The sequence below is a fragment of the Physeter macrocephalus genome, chromosome 18 (assembly GCF_002837175.3).
Source record: "Physeter macrocephalus isolate SW-GA chromosome 18, ASM283717v5, whole genome shotgun sequence".
Taxonomy (NCBI): Eukaryota; Metazoa; Chordata; class Mammalia; order Artiodactyla; family Physeteridae; genus Physeter; species Physeter macrocephalus.
In genome coordinates this window covers 3,011,501-3,032,763 of record NC_041231.1, presented here as the reverse complement: position 1 = coordinate 3,032,763, position 21,263 = coordinate 3,011,501, and positions in this window count along the sequence as shown.

Sequence of the window (21,263 nt, the reverse complement as noted above, 5' to 3'; positions counted from 1 at the left end):
AATTTTCGGGCTTCCCTGGTGGCGCAGTGGTTGAGAGTCCGCCTGCCGATGCAGGGGACACGGGTTCGTGCCCCGGTCCGGGAAGATCCCACGTGCCGCGGAGCGGCTGGGCCCGTGAGCCATGGCCGCTGGGCCTGCGCGTCCGGAGCCTGCGCTCCGCAACGGGAGAGGCCACAACGGTGAGAGGCCCGCGTACCGCAAAAAAAGAAAAAAAAAGAATAATTTTAATCCGAGAAATGAAAAAATGCAGAAAGAAAACAGTCCAGCAAGACAAACTAATAATAGTTTAGCCATTAAACCAAGTCAAGGACCTTTAGTTCCTCCCCCAGGGCTATAGATCATGTTCTGAGCCACATCCTTGAGCTGTTTTGCAGATACTGAAACCCCCACTAGGTGGAAGAAGTTAACTACATGCTGACCACCAGCACGTAGACCCCAGACCGGTTGGAACCAGAGGTTGATAATGATGACTCCTGATGACCTCACCACCAACCAATCAGAAGAATGTCCACCAGCTGATCACACACCCCACAACCCGCCTCCCTCACCCCATCTTTAAAAACCTTTCCATGAAAGCCTTTGGGGAGTTCGGGCCCTTTAAGCACTGGCTGCCTGGACCCCTTGCTTGGCGCCTGCAATAAATGCTGCACTTTCCTTCACTACGACCCAGGGTCAGCAGATGGCTTTACTGCGCACGGATGAGCAGGCCCAAGTTTGGTTCCGTAACACTTACAGCAAAAGAAGGAAATGAGTACGACGATGACAGTCCTCATTTCTGTAACTGGTCTCGAGGTTGTAACTCCGATGTATAACTCTCCTCTCCCAGCACCCACTGCATATCCCTGTCCCTTCAGTAAGCACCTCAGCTGGTTGTGGCTCTGTACCTGAGTCAACCCAAACCTTCGTTCCTAAAGGGTCTGGGTCATTGGTGGTCCTGCCGGGATTGGGCTGCTGTCGTGTTCCCTTGGCCTCAGTCCCAGGGCACGGTAACACTAAGAGATGCCCTAAGGGATCACCTGCGTCCCGCATGCCCTTTCTTACCTCCAGTGTGGAGGGAGCTGCGGCCCAGTTTCCCCCCGACAGGTCAGGGTCAGTCACGCTGGCCAGCACAGTAAGTCCCTTCTTTGCCTGCTGAGACATGAGGAGCCCAAAGTGGCCGGTGAGTCTTAACTTCCAGTTCAGAGGAATCATTGCTGCGTTTCCCGGTGAAGGCATCCCTCCCTCTGGAACTAAGACCTCTAAGAGCACAGAGTCTCAGGAACAGGAAGTAAAAGTTCTCCTGGTGGGTCACTAGGGTAATAGTCAGGGGTGCCACTGCCTTTTCCACCCAGCGATTCCTGGACCCAGGAGTCTTGGCTGGGAAAGAGCGCCATATAGTGGACACGGACTCAGAACATATACAACCTCCTGGAGAACCCTGCCCCAGCCCCGCAGGGTATTGCCACCTCACTAGTGCCATAACTGAGTCTTCAAAAGGCTGTTCCACCGTTCTTTCAAGCCAGCCGCTTCAGGATGGTGCGGACATGGTGAGACCAGCGAATTCCACAGGCAGGGGCCCATGCCACTCTCCCTTTGCTGCGAAGAGGGTTCCCTGATCAGAAGCAGTGCCATGTGGAATACCAGGAGGGTGGATAAGGCATTCTGTAAGTCCACGGATGGTAGTCTTGGCACAAGTATTGCATGCAAAGAAGGCAAATCCATATCCAGAGTAAGTGACTATTCCAGTAAGAACAAAACACTGCCCCTTCCTTGATGGAAGCAGTCCTGTCCTGTCACTGAACCAAACTTGGGTCCCCTTGCCTGTGCACGGTAAAGCCAATCTACTGACACCAGGGTGTGGTGAAGGAAAGTGCAGAAAGTGCAGCATTTATTGCAGGCGTCAAGCAAGAAGTCCAGGTAGCTAGAGCTTAAAAGGCCCAAACTCCCCAGAAACTTTCAGGGGAAGGATTTTTAAAGGTTTTTAAAGACAGGGTGAGGGAGGGGAGGTTGTGGGGGGTGTGGTCAGCTCGTGGACGCTCTTCTGATTGGCTGGCGGTGAGGTAACAAGGAGTCCACATCATCAGCCTCCTGGTTCCAGCCGGTCTGGGGTCTACGTGATGGTGGTCGGCATAGAGTTAACTGCTTCCACCTGGCGGGGGTTTCAGTATCTGCAAAACAGCTCAAGGACGTGGCTCAGAATATGATCTATAGACCTTGAGGAGGAGCTAAAGGTCCTTGACTTTGTTTAATGGCTAAAGTATTATTATTTTTTCTTATCTGACTGTTTTCCTTTCTTACTGCATTTTCTCACTTCTCTGATTAAATCTACTCTTTGGAACTCGGGGAAGGTCTAGGAGGCTAAAGTTTCTCTACAGAGAAGAGGCAGGTGAAGGACACGGTGGGGGGTGTCTCTCCTGGGAAGGCCCCATAAGGTCCTGCTTGGTTACACTCTGGTGTAATTAACTAGCCACCAGGTAGCTGGCTGGTCACCCCGGGGGATGGTCCCATATCGGGGGTTCAGTCTGCTGCTGGCTGACTGGATACTCAGCCTTGGTGAGTGGAGCCCATGTTGCTAGGCCCATGTGTCACCTCCATCCCTGCCACCATGGCCGCTTTGCTGATAAGCCCACTGGGCAACGACAGAGTGGCTGGGAAAGAGACTGACCAGGATCCACAGGACAGTTCTCCTGTCCACTCTATTATTAAAATCTTCTGCTGAGGTCACCCTTTGGTGAGCATTCACATGGGACACGAATATTTTCAGGGTTCTTGCCAGTCCGCACACCTCTTCCCCAAATTTCCTTGTCACCAATTTTCTAATCATGTTAATTCTAAGTCCCTGACCACCCAGCCAAACCACTGGCCACAGCCCATGGATCTGGTTATAATCGCTCATCTGGCCATTTCTCCTTCCAGTCAAAGTGCAGGACCAGGTGCACTGCCCGAAGCTCTGCCCACTGGATCACCCTTCACTGTGTCCTTGAGGGATGTCCCACCACTGGTGGGTAGAGCCTGCATATCAATTAGGACCACCTATAACTAGACCTAGTCACCTCTTCCTCTGTCAGTGGATCCTAGGAAACACCCCTGAGGCCATAAGTTAAGGCTGGGAGAGAGAGAAGGCAGTGTAGCAGGGGTGAGGGCCATGGGCATTTGGGCCACTTCTTCAGGTAACCTACTTGTGCCTTCAGGGCCTGCTCGGGCAGGCTCACCTTACACGCCACTTCCATTGGATGGTGGAGTGTTTTTTTCTCTACATGACCAGCTTTATAGCTCAGTGGGTCAGATAAAGATAACACCCAGTTCATGATGGGCGGGTCACATGGTAACTCGGTGACCCATGGTTAAGTGTTCAGTTTCTGCTAAGGCTAGTAGCAGGCCCGGAGCTCTTTCTCAAGAGGAGAGTAATTATCTGGGGTGGATGGCAGGGTCTTGCTCCAAAATCCTGAGGGCTTGCCCTGTGATTCACCTCTAGGGACTGCCAAAGACTCAAAGAGCATCCCTCTCTGCCCTGACACTTCAGGCGCCACTGGATCTGCTGGATCATGTGGCCCCAGGGCAGCACAGCCTGGACCCAGTGCAGAGCCTTCTCCTGTGTGGGCCCCACCCCAAACGAGCCGCTGTCCAGGTCAATCAGTCAATGGGCTGGAGTAACACACCCAAATGAGGACTAGGTTGTCTCCAGAATCCAGAAAGTCCCATTGATGTTGGCCCCATTTTCTGGTTGCAGGAGGAGCCAGATGCAACAATCTATCCTTCAACTTAGAAGGGATATCTTGCCGCTTTACTGGACCCCTTAGAAATTTCACTGAGATAGAAGGCCCCTGAATTTTTGTTGAACTTATTTCCTACCCTCTGACATGCAAATGTCATACCAATAAGTCTGGAGTAGTTGCTGCTTCTTGCTCAGTAGGTCCAATCGGTATAATGTCATCAATGAAGTGGACCAGGGTGGTGTCTTGTGGAAGGGAAAGGTGACCAAGATCGCTGTGAATTCAGTTGTGACCCAGGGCTGGAGACCTGACTTCCCCTGGGGTAGGACAGTGAAGTGTACTGCTGGCCTTGCCAGGTAAAAGGAACCTGATTCTCCTGGGCTTCACGGACAGGGATGGAGAAAAAGGCATCTGTCAAATCAAAAGTTGCATGCTGGGTACCAGGGGATGTGTGAATTTGCTCAAGCAATGAAACCACATCTGGTACAGCAGCTACAGTTGGAGTCACCACTTCATTAAGCTTATGAGAATCCACTGTCACTCTCCAAGACCCACCTGTCTTCTGCACAGGCCAAATAGCATAGGGATGTGGTGGGATCCCCACCCCTTCACCCTTCAAGTCCTAGATGGAGGCACTAATCTCTGCAATCCAATCAGAAACGCTGGTTGTTTTACCATCTTCCTTGGTAGAGGCAGTTCTAGTGGCTTCCACTTGGCCTTTCCCACCATTAATAGCCCTCACTCCATGGGTCAGGGAACCAATGCGTGGATTCTGCCAGCTGCTGAGGATTTCTATTCCAGTTATGCCTTCTAGTGGGACCGCTGTGGATGGACCTGAGCTGGAGCTGCCCTGACCCCCTGACCTCCAGGGGCCCCTGTCTGACTGGGGGACCACGGGGAAGTTTGGGGTCTCCTGGAATTGGTGTCAGTTCAGAGCCAGTGTCCAGGAGTCCCTGGAAAGCCTCATTATTTCCCCTTCCCCAGAGCACAGTCGCCCTGTAAGTGTCTGCAGGGCCTCTGGGCAAGGCTGGGAGAAAGACTGACAGCATCCATTTCCAAGGGTGTCCTGGGTCCTTCCTCAAGGGGACCCCACCTCCCCTTCCTTCAAGTGTTCTGGGGCTGAAAACTGGCTCTCGTCTGGGGATTGACTGAGTGGCCACGACCCTCTGTTTTTACAATTCGGGATGGACGTTTGTTCACTGGACCTAGGACTTCTCCCTTAACCAGATGCTGTGGGAATCCAGCAGGCTTCCTGCTCAGTTCACGTCTAGGAAAACCAGGGTCAGCCAGCCAAGGCCACGGGTCAGCACGAGTCTGACTATTCTGACCTCTGCCTCCGCTCTGCCCTCCGTGCCGGTCACAACGCCCACCTCCCCTTTAGCAGTGAGTGCCCCCACTTGGCCTCTGCACCCTGGGATCCAGGGACCCCGCTCACTTAGGTTTCCTAGTTGGGTGACTGCAGCTCCCACGGTGAGGTCTGGACAGCAGAGAACGGAGCCCTCTGAGGATGCGGTCTGAGGGGATGCTGGGGCTCTCCATGGACGTGTTCCCCACGGTTGTGGCGAGAGGGTCTGCTGGACCCTCCCGGGAGGGTGGGCCGATCTTACACAACAAATCCACTCCGACATCCTATATCCCTGAGCCTTTGACCAAGGGAGGTAGGCCATCTCCAGTTCACCCGTTATGGGCCATCTTTTGGTCCCTGTTTCAGCCAAGCAGCTCGACCAACTGTAAGAGCCCTCCCTCACCCGCAGAGCTGCAACATGAGACCCAGAATCCGTGCTCAGAGGGCTCATGTCAATAAAGTCAGTCCGGCAAACTTCATCTTCCTTCCTCCCGTATCCCATGCCTTCAGTTTCCATCTCACACATTCCCCTGGCTTCTGTCTGTATATATTAGAAAACTCAACTCGTTCTTCTGGAACGCAGCACACCTCGTCATGAGTCACACTTTGTACATCACCTTTGAGGACCTGCTGGGACTTGGGTCTAATTATGGGTCTAGAAGTAAAGGGGTGGTGAGGGTGGGTCCTGAGGAGAAGCAACAGCGTCTTCCATGGTAACCGCCTCTGGGGGGCTGTTAACATCTCCCCAGGCAACGCACGGTCAACCCCTCCCAATGGAGGTGGGAAGGCTCCCTACCCGTTAGGAGTGGGGAGACCTCTTCCAAGGGGAGAGGGCAAAGAGGACACATCAGAATTTAAGGGCTCAGTATACCCCCCCTCCTTCAGGGTCTTCCCACACATCCTCACCCCAACACACAGCCTTCCAGTCCTTCTGCTTTAACCGTAGACACCCTGCGAGACTGGGAGTTCAATTTACGTTGTGAGTCAGGATGAGATTCTGCTTTTGGTTGTCAGTAATCTCAGCCTTGCAGTGGTAGGAGATAAGGCTTTCCTTGGGCCACACACAGACGTGCTCTTGGGTTATTTATGGGGCACTTGAGCTGGGAGTTCAAAACCCTGAACTCACCCTTGTCTTAAACCACTTTGTCCAGCAAAAACCAGGAGCCACCAGCCAATGTCATCGTATTCTTCAGTTTTCCAAAGATGTTCAAAAGTATTCTATACAGAGTAATGCAGCTCCTGGCTTCGTATAAGTGGATTATGGGGAGGGTGCAGACACTTTGGGCATCTCTCTTGCCAGATCCCGCCATGGACTGTCAGTGCTTCCTCACCGGCTGGAAATAGAGTCATTGGTTTCTTTAAATCCCATCGAATTAGAAAGCTGATTCCAGAAACCCGGAACCAATTCAGAAAATTCATTCTTAACATTCTTTCCTCCCTGGAACCACGCTCAGTACCAAAATCTGTGTTAGTTGGGGTTCTCCGGAGAAAGACAACCAATAAAAGATAGAGATTTGTTTTGGTAACTTGGCTCATGCAGTCATGGGGGCTGAGAAGTCCCACCATCTGCCGTCTGCAAGAGGGCCACCCAGGCAAGCTGGTGGTGCGATCCAGTCCAAGTCCAAAGGCCTTGGACTGCTGAGGACAGAAGGTCAATATCCAGCTCGAGCAACCAGGCAGCAAGAAGAGAATCCCTCCTTCCTCCACCTTGTGTTCTGTAGGGCCTCGCTGGCCTCACCATCCACATGGGGAGGCCACCTGCTCTACTGAATCCATGAGTCAATGCTAATCTCACCTGGAAACCTCCTCCCAGACACCCCAGAATCGTGTTTAACCTGGGCACCCGGTGGTCAGTCAGGTCGACCCAAAATTAACTATCCCAGCTGAGAGGACAGATTCAAAGCCTGCTCTGGAGAGAAGAGCATGGGGTCCCCACGTGGATGGGGTGTTGCTAGGCCCTTCCCACCTCCAGGGCTGTGAAGTCCCCACGGGAACACATGTTGGAAGAGCCCCAGGCCTCCCAGGAGGAATAGATGTGAACCTTAAACGTAACTGAATTATCTAATAGCCACGTTGAAAAAAAAAACAAAACTGAAAAGGAACAAAAGAAATGCACTTTCATGATGTATCCAAATTAATAGCGTTTCGACATGCAATTGATATAGAAATCATTAAGGAGATAGTTCACAACAATTTCTTTTCATACTAAGGTTTTGAAATCAGACGTGTGTTTTTTTATACTTACAGTGCATCTCAATTAGGACTGGCCATTTCAGATGCTGAAGAGCCATGTGTGGCTCGTGATTACCACGTTGGTCCACACAGATCTGGACAAAGGGATCGTCACGCCTCATCGTAATACTACATTTTCTACTCTGTATTTGGTGCCTTGACATCTTGGGGCTGCGGGGACCCTGGAGAGACTGCCCTTTCCAGGACTGGCCAATTCCTAGAGATAAAGGCCAGGCTGCAGTGCTCCTTTCATAAGCAAAGCACCCCATGCAGAGCTCACCCCCACCACCTCCTCCACTGGCCTCTCAGGCTCAGGACTGCCATCCCCTGCCCCCGTCATCCCAGACCAAGTGCCAGAAAGCCAGGGACAGACCCTGTGCCCCAGAGCCCCTTGGAACGATTAAAACCAGCCAATGCTAAGCTTGCTCACCCAGCCTTGCCTGTTCCTTCCCACAGAAACCACGATACAGGTTCCTGCCCACGTTTCCCCCCTTCCCCATAGTCTCCCTCTGCCTCCTGACCCAGCCCAGTGCATTCCATCACCTGCCCCCTCCTCTCGGAAACTGTAACTGTCTTTTCAATGACATTCGTCTTCTGCTCTGTTGGTCTTGCTGTACCTAATAATGACAAAACCTACATTTTAAGACACCCGTTGCCTCACATGACAGACAAGCAAACTGAGGTCTCTTGCCAAAGGCAGGCCAGCCAGTGGGAGGAGAGACTCAGCCATCCCATTGCTGAGTCCCTTTGATTTGGCCTCCTAAACATCCCTGCACCCCCCTGAAGCTGAGAGGGCTCCTGTGGGTGTGACCCCGAGGACCGGTCAAGCCCACCTGGGAAGCAGCCACCCAGCCCACCGGTAGGGGAGAGGTCTCCCCTCCACCAAGTCCACCCCGTGTTTCCATAAACAGAAAGCCAGGTGGATACTAGACCAAGAGGAAAGCGCAACGCAGTCATGACAAGACAAATCCTTTGGGCCACACTTTCTAACCACAGTGCAGTTAAGCTAGAAGGAAAACATCCCAAGTACAGTCACTAGCAGGGCAAAACAAAAAGAGAAAGCCTCTAAATAAATGTCAGCATAAAGAAGAAATCTAAACAGCAAGCATAGGGACTTCCATGGTGGTCCAGTGGGTAAAACTCTGAGCTCCCAATACAGTGGGCCCAGGTTCCATCCCTGGTCAGGGAACTAGATCCCACATGCATGCCGCAACTAAGAGTCTGCATGCCGCAACTAATAAGTCTGCATGCCACAGCTAAAGGTCCCGCATGCCGCAACGAAGATCCTACATGCTGCAACTAAGACCCAGCACAGCCAAAATTAACAAATAGATAATAAAAAATTTTTAAAACCCAGCAAGCATAGGCTTTTTGAAAATAGTCACTAGAACAATTTCTAATATCCCCAGAGCAATCATATAGCTTTTGGTGGATTTCCTAGAAAACCAGAGAGATTGGGTGAGAATGGACAAAGCATTCAACCCAGGAACATCAGGAAAAGAAAAATCCAAAACAAATAAAAGAAGGAACAAGGCTAATTAATGGTGATAAGGGAAGAAATTAACAAGACAGAAAATAGTCAATAACTTAGTCAATAAAATGAAAAACTTATTTTTTAAAAGACCAACAAAGTAGGCAAATCTAATTAAAATAAATAGAAGAAACATTTCTGAAAATAACAGAAATATGAAAGGTGACATAAGCACACATATGAAAAAGATTAAAAATTAAAGACTTCCATTTCTGACCAAAATGGAATAAGAGGAACTGACTTTATCCTCCCCCTCCCCCTAAACAATAAAAAAGGGCCAAATTCAAGACGCTGGACAGCAGGCAACAGATAACAGTGGCCCTTGAGAGGTGAGACACATATTGGGGGAGGGGCTGCAGTTGCCCTGCTGCTGCCCTGGCAGGGCATCCAGGCTGAGACGCAGAAGAAGTACCAGGCAGAGCCCAGTGGAGTTTGGTTGAGGAGACAGAGCACAGAGCCCTAGAAGGCTGAAGCAGCTGGAGGGCTCATGCCAGAGACCCAGAGAGGAGAGGGTTCCCCAGAGGTCTGCAGAAAGCCCCCCTCAAGACAGCAGAGAACTGCCCAGAGCACACAGGTGAGAAAACTACCAGAGGTGGGGCAAGAATTGCCCTAAAAGAGTAGACAGTGGTGCCCACTCTCTCTCATGTTGGAATAAGGCTTCTCTGTCAGCCAGGGTGGGAAACCTCGTAACTCATGGGGCATGCAGTAGAGTTCACAGTAGATTCTTGCCTTGCCAGTGGGGACAATTTTCCCTAAACTGAGCACAGCCCCAGTCCTGGCTGACCCAGAAGACTCAAATTGTTTCCAAGTACCTCAACTCTGTCCCAGTACAAAGCTAGAAAATAGGAAAACAAAAATGCCTAGCAAAGAAAAAGATAAAAGTTACAATGTCTAATATCTGATCACAAATGCCAAGCATGAAAAAAATCAGGAAAATATGACACATAATGAAGAGATAGATAAATAAATCAATACCCAGAACTGATAAAGATATTAACAAGGGCAAGGAAGTGAACAGACCAGGATATTAAAACAGTAATTATGACTGTATTTCATAAGCTGAAAAGTTGAGATATGAAAAAAGACCCAAATTGAACTTCTACAGTGTCTGAGATGAAAAATGCACTGCATTGGGGCTTCCCTGGTGGCACAGTGGTTGAGAGTCCGCCTGCCGATGCAGGGGACACGGGTTCGTGCCCCGGTCCGGGAAGATCCCACATGCCACGGAGCGGCTGGGCCCGTGAGCCATGACCGCTGAGCCTGCGCGTCCGGAGCCTGTGCTCCGCAATGGGAGAGGTCACGACAGCGAGAGGCCCGCATATTGCAAAAAAAAAAAAAAAAAAAAGCACTGCATTGGATTAACAGCAAATTACATATTACAAAAGAAAAAATTAATGAACTTGAAGACATAGAAATATATGATATCTAAAATTAAGCATATAGAGAAAAGAGATTTGTTTATGACTATAAAGTGCACCAAAGAGCATTGGACAACTCCAAGTGGTCTAATACACAAGTAACTGAAGTCCCTGAATAAAAGGAGGTAAAGGAGGAGGAGGAGACAGAAAGATGGCTAAAACTTTTCCAGATTTCATGAAAATTACAAACCCACAAATCCAAGAAGCCCAACAAACCCTAAAAACAAGGAACATAAAGCAAACAACACTAAGACACAACTTAATCAATGGTTCAAAATTATAGTAAAGAAAAAATAAATTTTAAGCAGCCAGAGGAAAAAGACACATTACATATGTACAGAGGAATAAGATATGTACAAAGGTATTAAAATAAGGACAGTACAGATTTCTCATCAGTAGCAATGCAAGGAAAAGACAGTGAAGCATAACTTTTAAAGTACTGAGAGAAAAAAATCTGTCAACCTAGGATTCTATACCCAGTGAAAGTATCTTGCAAAAGCTAAGAGATATATTTTTTTTCAGGCATTCAGAATCTGAAAGAATTCATCACCAGCAGACCTGCACTACAAAAATATTAAAGAAGGTCTTTCAGGAAGAAGGAAAATTATACGAGATGGAATTATAGATGTACACAAAAGAATGAAGAGGACGAGAAATGGTAACTGTATGAGTAAATATATTTAAATTGTTGTTGTTGCTTAAATATTTTAAAAAGATAAGCCATTGTTTAAACAAAAATAATAACAACTTAGTGTGGGGTTGTGAGCATACGTAGAAGTAAATTGCATGACAACAATAGTACAAAGGCCAGGAGGGAGGAATGAAAGTAACATTTATAAAGTTCTTATACTACATGTGACGTTGTATAATATCACTTCAAGGCAGACTATAAATTTAAGATGTGAACTACAAACCCCAAAGCAACTACCAAAATAAGAAAACTAAGGGTTATAGTTAATAAGCCAATTAGGGAACTAATGGGGTCATTAAAAATTACAATATTCAATTAACTTTTTAAATCCAGAAAAAAAATAAAAAGGAGCAAAGAGAAGATGGGTAAATAGGAAACAAAGAGCAAGATGACAGACCTAACCAAATCAATAATCACATTAAATGTAAATGATCTAAATACACCAATTAAAAGGCAGATACTGTCATATTGGACAAAAAAGCAAGATCTAACTCTATGCTGACTTTTAGAAACACACATCAAATATAAAGACACAAATATGTTAAAAGTAAGACAATACTCTGACAGGCAGTAGCTAAGGAAGCCCCGATTATCCTGGTAGTCACATCCAAGGCTGAGTCTAAGGTGAGATGAGTGAGGCACTTGCCTCAGTCAGTAAATTTAAGAATGTACACCCCCCAAAAAAACTCATCAATCAAGATAAATAATATCTTAATGCAGTATTTTTAAATACAAATTTATGTAAAAATATTCAATGAAAACCAAAATATAAGTTTTAAATACAGGATTAAGGGGGCTTCCCTGGTGGCGCAGTGGTTGCGCGTCCGCCTGCTGATGCAGGGGAACTGGGTTCGCGCCCCGGTCTGGGAGGATCCCACATGCCGCAGAGCGGCTGGGCCCGTGAGCCATGGCTGCTGAGCCTGCGCGTCCGGAGCCTGTGCTCCGCAACGGGAGAGGCCACAACAGAAGGAGGCCCGCATACCACAAAAATAAATAAATAAATAAATAAATACAGGATTAATAATGGTACCATGCCATGCCAAGCCCTACTGGGGTCTGAGGCAAAGGGAAAAAATTAGCCCTGTGGGAATCCTTGACCCAGAGGCACCCAGCTAAATCACCAGTTTTCTGGCCCACAGAAAACTGTAAGATAAAATATTTTTTATTGTTTTAAGCCACTAAGTTTTGGGGTATTTGTTATGCAACAATAAATAATTAGTACAGATTTCAAAAGCTATTCTGTGTCAAAACTGATCAAAAGAAACCTGGAGTCACATACATTAAGAAAAAAGAAAGATCTCAAAAAAAAAAAATTCTAACATTACACCTCAAGGAACCAGAAAAAGAAAAACTAAGCCCAAAGTTAGCAAAAGGAATGGAATAGTAAAGATTAGAGCAGAAATAAATGAAATAGAGAATAGGAAAACACTAGAAAAGATTAATAAAACTAAGCGTTTGTTCTTTGAAAACATAAAGAAATTGACAAAACTTTAGCTAGATTAACAAAGGAAAAAAGAGAGAGAATTCAAATAAATAAAATTATAAACGAAAGGGGAGACACTACAGCTAATACCACAGAAATACAAAGGATCATAAGAGACTACTATGAACAGTTATTCACCAACAAATTGGACAACCTAGAAGAAATGGATAAATTCCTAGAAACATTCAACCTACTGAGACTAAATCATGAAGAAATGGAAAATCTTAACAGGCAAGTGAGTAAGGAGATTGAATAAAAAAACCTCTCAACAGAGGACCAGATGGTTTCACTGATGGATTCTACTAAACTTTTAAAGAAAAATTAATGCCAATACTTCTCAAATTCTTCCAAAATTGAAGAGGAGGGAATACTTCCAAACTCATTTTACAAGATCAACATTACTCTGACACCAAAGCCAGATAAGAACACTACAAGAAGAGAAAACTACAGACCAATATCCCTGATGAATATACAGACAAAAATTCTCAACAAAATACTAGCAAACCAAATTCAACAGCACATTAAAAAAAGATCATACACTATGATCAAGTGGGATTCACCCCTGGGATGCAAGGATGGCTCAACATACACAAATCAATCAATGTGATACATCATATTAATAGAATGAATGATAAAAATCATATGCTCCTCTCAATAGATGCAGAAAAAGCACTTGACAAAATGCAACATCTTTCCATGATAAAAACTCTTAACTAAGTAGGTAGAGAAGGAACAAACCTCAACATAATAGAGACCACATATGACAAGCCCATGGCTTATTCAATGGTGAAAAGCTGAGAGCTTTTCCTCTAAGATCAGGAAAAATACAAGTGTGCTCACTGTTGCCACTCCTATTCAACAAAGCACTGAAAGTCCTAGCCAGAGCAATCGGGTAAGAAAAAGAAATAAAGGACATCCAAATCAGAAAGGAAGAAGTAAAATTGTCCCTTTTTGAAGATGACATGATCTTATATATAGAAAATCCTAAAGATTCCACAAAAAAAAAAATAAAGAAAAAACCTGTTACTACTAATCAACACATTCAGTAAAATCGCAGGATACAAAGTCAACATACAAAAATCAGTATGTTTCTACACACAAATAACAAACTATCTGAAGGAGAAATGAAGCAAACAATCCCATTTGCAATAGCATCAAAAACAAGAAAATACTTAGGAATAAGTTTAGCCAAAGACTTGTACAGTGAAAACTATAAGACATTAATGAAAAAAATTGAAGAAGACACAAATAAATGGAAAGCTATCCCATGTTCATGTATAGGAAAAATTAATATTGTGAAAATGTCTATACTACCCAAAGCCATCTATAGATTCTATGCAATCCCTATCAAAATTCTGATGGCATTTTTACAGAAGTAGAAAAAAAATCCTAAAATTCTTAGGGAACCACAAAAGATCCTGAATAGCCAAAGCAATCTTGAGAATGGAGGCATCACACGTCCTGGTTTCAAACTATACTACAAAGCTATAGTAATTAAAACAGTAAGGTTTTAGCATAAAAATGGGCACAATGACTAATGGAACAGAATCAAGAGCCCCAAATAAACTCATGTGTATATGTAATATTTAACAAAGGAGCCAGGAATGCTCAGTGGAGAAAAGATAATCTCTTCAATAAATGGTATTGAGAAAACTGGACAGCCACATGCAAAAGAATGAAACTGGAACCCTACTTAATATCATTCACAAAAATTAACTCAAAATGGATTAAAGACTTATATGTAAGATTTGAAACCATAAAACTCCTAGAAGAAGACAAAGGTGCTAAGCCCCTTAACACTGGTCTTCAAAATGATTTTTGGGGAATGACCCCAAAATCATAAGCAACAAAAGGAAAAGTAAACAAGTGAGACCACATCAAACTAAAAGGCTTCTGCACAGCAAAAGAAACAATCAACAAAATGAAAAGACAACCTACAGAATGGGAGAAAATATTTTCAAACCATATATCTGGTAAGGGGTTAACATACAAAAGATATAAAGAACTCATAAAACTCAATAGCAGAAAAACCCCAAACAATCCAATTAAAAAATGGGCCAAGGGCCTGCATAGACATCTTTCCAAGGAAGACATACAGATGGCCAGCAGATGTTGAAAAGATGCTCAACGTCGCTAATCATCAGGGAAATGCAAATCAAAACCATAATGAGATATGACGTCACACCTGTTAGAATGGCTATCATCAAAAAGACAAGAGATAGTGAATTCTGGTGAATATGTGCAAAAAAGGGAGCCCTTGTTCATTGTTGGTGGGATTGTAAATTGGTACAGCCACTGTGGAAAACAGCACGGAGGTTCCTCAAGAAATTAAAAATAGATTTACTATATGATCCAGCAATCCCATTTCTGGGTATATATCTGAAGGAAATAAAATCACTCTCTTGAAGAGATATCTGTACCCCCATGTTCATTGCAGCATTATTTACAATAACCAAGACATGGAAACAGCCTAAGTGTCTATCAGTGAATGAATGGATAAAGAAGATGTGGTATACTACTAGAATTAATATTATTAAGCCATGAGAAAGAAGGAAATCCTGCCATTTGCAATGTAGATGGAACTTGAGGGCATTACATTAAGTGAAATAAGTAAGGCAGAGAAAGAGTAATACTGTATAATATTATTTATAAGAGGAATCTAAAGGAACCAAACTCATAAAAACAGAGCTGAATGGCTGTTGTCAGGGGCTGGGGGTTGGGGAAAATGGAAAGATGTTGGTTAGAGGAAACAGAATAAGTTCTGGGGAACTAATGTACAGCATGATGACTGAACTTAACAAGACGGTACTATACGCTTGAAAGCTGTTAAGAGAGTAGATCTTGAAAGTTCTCACCACAAAAATGGTAAATATGTGAGTTGATGGATGAATTAACTAACCTGATCATGGTAATCATTTTGCAGCATATAAGGATATCAAGTCATCATGTGCACCTAAACTTACCCAATGTTATATGTCAATTATATCTCAGTGAAGCTGGGGATAAAAGAAGAAAGAAGTCTGGAGTAGCCATTTTAATATCAGGAAAAGTGTATCTCAGAGTAAAGAATATTACCAGGGATAAAGAAGTTCATTTCACAATAACTAAGGGGTCAGTTAAGAAGATAAGGATCCTAAATGTTAATGCATTAAGCAAAACCTGATTGATCCACAGGGGAAACAGATAAATCTGCTATTATAGTTGGAGACTTCAATACTCCTCCCTTCGTACCTGGTAGAACATATAGACAGAAAATCCAAAAAATATAGAAAAGGTAAATAACACTATCAACCAACTTGACCTAATTGACATTGATAGAAAATTCCACCCAATAACAGAAAAATATACGTTCTGTTAAAATGCACATGAAATAGTTACCAGATTAAACTATCTTATGGGCCATAAAACAAGTCTTGAAAAACGTAAAAGGATTCAAGTTATACAAAGTATACTTGCTAGCCATAATAGAATTAAATTGGACTAATAATTAGACTAATAATATATCTTATTATATCTGGAAAATCTCCAAACACTTGGAAGTAAAAAATAGATCTAAATAGTCCATGATTCAAAAATAAATCAAAGAGAAATTAGACACTACTTTGAACTGAATAAAAGTATAAACATAATACTTCAAAATTTGTGGAATGCAGTACTTAGAGGAAAATTTTAAATGCCAACATGTATTAAAGCTGAATAAAGACCTCAAATCCCTGACTTCAGCTTCCTTAGGTAATTAGAAAAAGAAGAGCAAAGTTAACACAACATAAGTAAAACAAATGTAAAAACAAGAATCACAGCAGAATCAGTGAAACTGAAAACAGAAAACAATAGAGAAATCAGTGAAATCAAAAGCTGGTTCTTTGTATAATTCACTGAAATCATTAGAAGCCAAAATGACCAAGAAAAAAAGACACTAGTTACCAATGTCAGGAATGAGTGAACTGATATCAATACAGATTCTATAGGTATTTTAAAAATAATAGAGAATGTTATGAACTTTATGCTAACAAAGTCATCAGTGTAGGTGAAATAGACAAACTCCTTAAAAGACACAAACTACCAAAACTCATTCAAGAAGAAATAACCAAAATAGCCTCATATCTATTTAGTAAATTAAATGTGTATTAAAAAACAAACGTCAAAAAAAAAAACTTCCTGGGGCTTCCCTGGTGGCACAGTGGTTGAGAGTCCACCTGCCGATGCAGGGGACACGGGTTCGTGCCCCCGTCCGGGAAGATCCCACATGCCGCGGAGCAGCTGCGCCCGTGAGCCATGGCCACTGAGTCTGCATGTCCAGAGCCTGTGCTCCGCAACGGGAGAGGCCACAACAAGGAGAGGCCCGCGTACCGCAAAAAAAACAAAAAACAAAAAACAAAACAAACAAACAAAAAAACTTCCTATTTTTTTTCCGCCAGGCCTAGATAGAATAACTGGTGAATTTTTTCAAATATTTAAGGAAGAAATAAAACCAATTCTACCTAAACTCATCAAGAATAATTAAAAAGGATGAAATACTTCCCAACTCATTCTATGAGATCAGCATTATACTGATATCAAAGCCAGACAAACACAACACAAGGAAAGAAAACTATAGATGTTCCTCAGGAACATACAGGCAAAAATTCTAAAAAAAGGTTAAGCAAATCAAATCCAACAATACAAGTGGGGTTTATTCTAGAAATGCAAGTTCATTCAACATTTTAAAAAATCAACTCAATTAATTGACCATATTAAGTTTAAAAATAAAAGCCATATCATTATTTCAATAGATGCAGAAAAAGCATTTGACAAAATCCAGTAGCGATTCATAATTTTAAAAATCCCAGCAAACTAGGAATCAAAGGAAACTTTCTCAGCCTAATAAAGGGCCTCAAACTTAATGGTGGAAAACTGGCTGATTTCTCTGTAAGATCAGGAACAAGACAAGGGTGTCTCTTTTCAAGACGTCTAGCTAACATTGCTCTGGAAGTTTTAGCCAGTGCAATATGCTAAGAAAAAGAAACCAAAGGCATTCAGATTGGAAAATAAGAGCAAAATGTTCTTATTCGTAGAAAATATGATCATCTACAAAGGAAATCTGACCAAATCTGCAAAAACATTACTCTAATTAAAGTGAGCTTAGCGAGGTTGCAAAACACAAGACCAATACAGAAAATCAGTTGTATTTCTATGCACCAGCAAAAAAAAACTGGAAAAAGAGCTTTAAAGTGCCCTTTATAATAACATCAAAAATATTAAAAACTTAGGTATAAATATGGCAAAAGATGTGCAAAACCTGCAAAACGTTGGTGAGAGAAATTAAAGACCTAATAGATGGAGAGATACACTATGTTCATGCATTGGAAGACCCAATAGTAAGATATTAATTTTCCCAAAGCTGATCTAAGATTCAATGCAATCTCAACCAAAATCCCAGCAGATTTTTTTGTAGAAATTGACAAACTGACTTTTAAAATCCAGGTATTCTTTATGCCTCATATAAATTTATTTTCATGCCTCAATTGATATATTATTTTATCTGTGAACATTTGGAAGTTATCAGGTTAGGATGGAACATATCATAATTTTTACCATTAAATTAATGAAAATTTTTTTCATTTAATGGCTTTTCACATCCCAGAAGAGCTCTCACAAACAAATTAATAGTTTTAAGCATGGAATCAATGTATACAAGAGTCTGTCTCCAAGCTCTCTACTCCCTATCTTTAGTCTAACTTTGTCCTGGTGACGATCCCATGCGGTTTGGGGTTTCGTATTAGGCTCCATCAGGTGCCTCAATATCAGACAGGGCAAGACCCTCTTTCTTGTCCTTTTTATTCAAAACTGATCTGCCTACTCATGGATTTGTATACTTCGATATCAGCATTAGGGTAAGTGACTTGGGCATTTAAGACCCCTAGCTGAGATGTGAATTGGGGTGGCACTGGATATCTGGGTTAATTTTGGGAGGTTTGACATCTTTGTCCTATTAAGGTATTCCTACATGAAAAGTCTGTCTGTGCACTCCCAGTGACCTCTACCAGGGTCCTTATTTGAGTCTAGAATGTATCACAGGGAGGCCTGGCATATTTCTGCTCCACAAATTTCTGGATGCTCTCTGTTTTGTCACGGTTATGGGTGGTGTCTTGTATGTTGTCGTATTTCCTCGTTCGTGATTGCAGGGATGGAGAGAAGATGCTTGGTCTCTCCCACTTTCATATCTCTTACAGATCTCCCCGGATTTATTTATCTTACTGTTTGAGAACTTTGTTGGCAAAGTGGATGTCACTATGGCAAATATTGTAAATATTCTGAAGCTTAGTGCCTCTGAAAGTGTTTTTATTCTGCCTTCACATTTAAATAATAATGATACCCTGGAAAGTCCTCTGTGCAAAGTTATTCATCCTCTGTGCTTTCTGAATGTAACTTTTTCTCCTGGTATCCAGTGCTGCCCTTGATACATAAGAATGATGTGACTCTCGTCCTTACAGGCAGTCTGTGGGTTACTCTGGAACATTCTAGAACTTTGGTCTTTGCAAGTGGCACCATGATGGGTCCGGTTTCTTCCTCTTCTGTCCTGTTTGGCCCCTGAGCACTCTTTCTCATGTTTCTTTCCTTCTGAGGTACTTAATTTGGTTACTTTTTCAAATATTTCCTTCTGTTTCTCTTTCCCTCTGTGACTCCTCTCATCCAATCAACGTATATACACTTTTCTCCCTACACGCTCAGCGTCCCGTTTCTGTTTTCTATCCCATTATTCTTCCTGAACCGTTCTGAATTCCTCCACCTGATATTCCATTTCACAGCATCATAGTAAATGATTTATGTAGGCACAAACCACCAAATGATGCTAAAGCAGTCAGTAAGTTTGAGGAGCAACAGGATATTTACACAAAGTTCCTCCCCACAAAATATAAATTACAGAGGGCAAAATATTAACTTTACCCTGTAGCTGCAAACCTGCCGCTTACGACGTCAAGCAAGTGTTCAAAATTAATATCTCCAGGTTGTTCTCTCTTGGCCATGATGGAGTAACCAGGACCACACTTACCTACAGTCAGTGCCCAGAGAACAGGACACAACATGTGGCACAGTGGTGTTCAAACACAGACAACAGGGAGTGAAGCATCCGTGAAAGAAGGGAAACAACCCAGGGGAACCCCGTGACTCTCCAGCTGAGCCCAAGGTCTCATGAACTTGGGGGAGCGGAGATCAGAGTTCAGGGAGGCTGGGGCAAGTAGAATTTGCGGCAGATCCGTGGAGGGAGGGAAGGAGAGAGACAGAGAGAGACACATCGCATACACACACACACACACACACTGGATCACCACGGCCTTTAGTGTTCCCGGAAGTTTATCACGCTTGCTGATCTTCCCTCAGATCCGTCCCTCCCTCCAGGTTCTAGGGGTTGATTCTGGGTGTCCCCATCTAGCGGCCAATTCTGACGTTGCGATGGTCACTCCACCTCTCTCTGGAAAGGAGAGTGGATGGGGCGGGCAGGACTGGTGAGTCCAGCTGACGGATGTTGCAGTCAGATGAGCAAGGTCGCAGGCTGACGGCCATGAAGGAAAGAAGCACAGTCATATGCAATATTCTGGACGTTCTGCAAAGAAGCCAGACACAAAAGGACACGTCCTGTACGATTCATCAGATATGTCGGCTGTCATATGAGAGGACCAAATCCTATCCGATTCCACTCCAGGAAGTCCCTGGAAGAGTCACATCCATAGACGGAAGGTGGGATGGCGGGGGCCCGGGGCTGGGGGAGGGCGAGGGGTGTGAGTGTTTCATGGGGACAGAGCTTCAGTCTGGGAAGATGAGAAAGTTCTGGAGGCGGATGGTGGTGATGGTTGCACAATGTGAGTGCACTTAATGCCGCTGAACTGTGCACTTAGGGTTATGATGGTAAATTTTATGTTATGTGTATGGCACCACAATCTTAAAAAGGAAGAAGGCCTGGCACGTGGCGCTCATGGACGGGGGGAGGGGGAGTCACAGCTGATTCAGGGTTTCTGCCTGGGGTGGGGCAGAAGGCTGGCCACAGGGGTGGGGGGAGGACTCAGGGGAAGTCACGGGCTCCCTCTTGGACACGTGGAGTTTGGGATATCTGAGAAGTATCCACACAGAAAGGGGAGGCGGGCCATTGAAATGCCAGCGTGGGACACAAAGGGGGGGTGGCTGGAGAGTCCCCTGCATTCAGTGACATTTAATCCCCAGGAACTGACGATACCACCCAGGGAGCCAGAGGGAGGAGAGAAAGGGATGCAGACCCAAGGAACCCCAAGATTTCAGCCAGTGGGAGAGTGGAGGGGCCAGCAGGAGACTGAGAAGGGGCACTGACTTCGGTGCGAGAGAGGAGTGTCAGCAAAGCTAAGAGACAAGGACTCCCCGGGGTCCGCAGCGCCGCGGGCTGGGCTGCCCTGAGAGGACACCAGGGAGGACGGAACCGTGTCTCTGGGTTTGGGGGCTCAGAGGTCACTGGGGGGCAGCAGCCCGACGGCGAGCTCCCAACTGCATCCTCGCACCAACAGGACCCCGGGACTGACCTGGAATCTGGGTGTGACCCCCTACGACCGTGGTGTGGGTAATCCGAGCCCGAGCAGCCCTTGCCTCTGCCACGAGCTGGGGCTGCCGTCGGGGGCTGGGCAGCCTGGCCTGGAGCTGAGGGAGGGGACCAACCGGGCCAGAGGGCACGGTGGCTCCCTGAGCAAACCTCTGAGCATAGGGAGAGAATGGTCACACGTCCGTCCCCTTTCACCTTCCACAGCTCGCACGGGTCACATGACCCAGGCCAACCTGGAACCCAGCAGGGAGGGTAGTTCTGGGAAATTCACTTCCAGTTCAGCTAAGGTGACACCCTGCCAATCCACCGTGGTGCCCCTCCCCTTG